Consider the following 2,618-nt stretch of genomic DNA (forward strand, 5'->3'; position numbering starts at 1 on the left):
GTGGAGCTGGGTGAACACAGCAGCCAAGCAGCGTCTTAGGAGCACAAAAGCTGACGTTTCGGGCCTAGGCCCTTCATCAGAAAAAGGGGAATGGGGAAAGGGTTCTGAAATAAATAAGAGAGGGGGGAGGTGCATCAAAGATGGATAGAGGAGAAGATAGGTGGAGAGGAGAGTACAGGTGGGGAGGTAGGGAGGGGATAGGTCAGTCCGGGGAGGATGGGCAGGTCAAGGGGGCAGAGATAATAGGAACTGCAGATGCTGGAGAATCTGAGGCAACAAAGTGTGGAGCTGGATGAACACAGCAGGTCAAGCAGCATCTTAGGAGCACAAAAGCTGACGTTTCGGGCCTAGACCCTTCTTCAGAAAGGGTCTAGGCCCAAAACGTCAGCTTTTGTGCTCCTAAGATGCTGCTTAGCCTGCTGTGCTCATCCAGCTCCACACTTCGTTATCTTGGATTCTCCAGCATCTGCAGTTCCCATTATCTCTACTGTCCTCATAAGACAGTCTCTCCTATCCCTGGGAATGACTTTCCGTGCCAGATACTTTGCTGCCTGTGCTTTAGGAAAGGGGCAGCTGGCGGTGAACTTTCCTCTTTGTTCCCTCGATGTGATTTTAAACGACTCAGCTCCCTTGTCCATCTGTACCTCCTGCTGTTCTTTGACGTTATTTTATTCAGGGGAACACAGCTGCCGTCTTCTGGCAGAGAGGGTGGGCTTGAGCAGCCTCCAGGATTGAACGAAGAGTAAGCGCAACAGGGATGGTTTGCCTGAGATGAGTGGAACCAGGCAGCCCTCCTACCCGTAATGTGTGGAGGGAGTTTTACAGCATGGTTGCTCATTTCCATTCTTCAAATATCAACTTAAAGATTTTCCCACATCTGATGACACGCAAGGAGGACAAAACACGTGCTTACCATTTAAATGCGTAGCTATGTTTTGCTAGAACCGATCGCTGGCCGGGGCTCAAGTCTATTATTTAGACTAGTACAGCAAAGGAACAGGCCCTTCGGCCCACAATGTTGTACTGGATTTGGTGCCAAATTAATCTAATTCCTTCTGCCTGCCCTTGAACCATATCCCGCCATTTGCTGCATTTTTTTTTCCTTTATTCATTCACGGAATGAGGGTGTAGCTGGTCAGGCAGCATTTATTGCCCCATCCCTAAATGCCCAGAGGGCAGTTAAGAGTCAACCCCATTGCTATGGGTCTGGAGTCACATGTGGGCCAGACCATGTAAGGATAGCAGTTTCCTTCCCTAAAGGACATTGGTGAACCAGGTGGGTTTTCCCCCAACAATCACTGGGCAATTGCGATTTTATAAACAAATCTACTTTCCTATACTTTATTAGAATGTGTCAAATTGTCAGGTTGCTCTTTGGCCTGTATACTTTGTGACAGATTCTTTATTTAAAGTGTTTTGGAAACTTTGTAGTTTAGTACTCACTTTGGCAGCACATCTGCTCAAATTGGAATGATACAAAGACAATCAACAATGGATTCACGGTCATCATTAGATTCTTAATTCCAGATATTTATTGAATGCGAATCCTGCCATGGCAGATGATGGAATTCCAACCTGGGTCCTCAGAACATTATCTGGGTCTTTGGATTAACAGCCCAGTGATAATACCACTAGGCTATTGCCTCCCTTGTGCTTATCTAAACGCCCCTATCATATCTCCCTCCACCACCCTCTTGGCAGCATGTTCCAGGCACCTCCCACTCTGTGTAAAAAAAGACTTGGCCCTCTCACCTTAAGTGCATTGAAGAAACTCTCCTAGGATCAGGCTTAGCTGCCCAGGTAACACTGGCCGCTGGAAGGATTTGCAGTTTGATCGTTTAGCTATGCTATAGACACACCTTCCTTGACCATCAAGTCTCAGAGTGGGATCCGAACCGGAAGCTTCTGACTCAGAAGCAGGGACACTACCAGATCCATTCTATGAAAGATTATTATAGAGTTATATCATTACAGAGTTCATAGGACCTCCCCCCCCCCCCCCCCCAGTGTGGGAGCAGGCCATTTGGCCCAACGCATCCCTGCTGATCTCAGAAGAGCGTCCCACCCAAATCTACCCCCATCCTATCTCGCACATCTTTGGGCTGTGGGAGGAAACCGGTACACCCACAGGAAACCCACACAGATACGGGGAGAATGTGCAAACTCCAAACAGACAGTCACCCAAGGCTGGGATTGAACCCAGATCCCTGGTGCCGCGAGGTTGCAGTGCTAACCACTGAGCCACCATGCGGCCCTTAAACAAATATAGAATGCTTCACAACTTTGTCTGTCATCTATGCACAGGGGCCATGCTAATCTTCTCTGTATCATTCCAATTTGAGCAGATGTGTTGCCAAAGTGAGTACTAAGCTACAAAGTTTCCAAAACACTTTAAATAAAGAATCTGTCAAAAAGTACGCAGGCCAAAGAGCAACCTAACAGTTTGACACATTCTAATAAAGTATAGGAAAGTAGTGATCAGAAATAATGGGAACCGCAGATGCTGGAGAATCCAAGATAACAAAGTGTGGGGTTGGATGAACACAGCAGGCCAAGCAGCATCTTAGCTTTTGTGCTCCTAAGATGCTGCTTGGCCTGCTGCGTTCATCCAGCCTTAC

At 47.5% G+C, this 2,618-nt stretch overlaps 1 non-coding gene across 1 annotated transcript; it reads right to left on the reverse strand.

The window, feature by feature from the left end:
- Positions 1 to 2,259: 2,259 nt before the first annotated feature.
- On the reverse strand, positions 2,260 to 2,366 carry LOC125447331 (U6 spliceosomal RNA). Its single transcript, XR_007246538.1, has one exon. It is a non-coding gene; the product is annotated as a U6 spliceosomal RNA (small nuclear RNA).
- Between the last annotated feature and the right edge of the window lie 252 nt (positions 2,367 to 2,618).

Source organism: Stegostoma tigrinum, chromosome 38 (assembly GCF_030684315.1).
Source record: "Stegostoma tigrinum isolate sSteTig4 chromosome 38, sSteTig4.hap1, whole genome shotgun sequence".
In the NCBI taxonomy this organism is placed as follows: domain Eukaryota; kingdom Metazoa; phylum Chordata; class Chondrichthyes; order Orectolobiformes; family Stegostomatidae; genus Stegostoma; species Stegostoma tigrinum.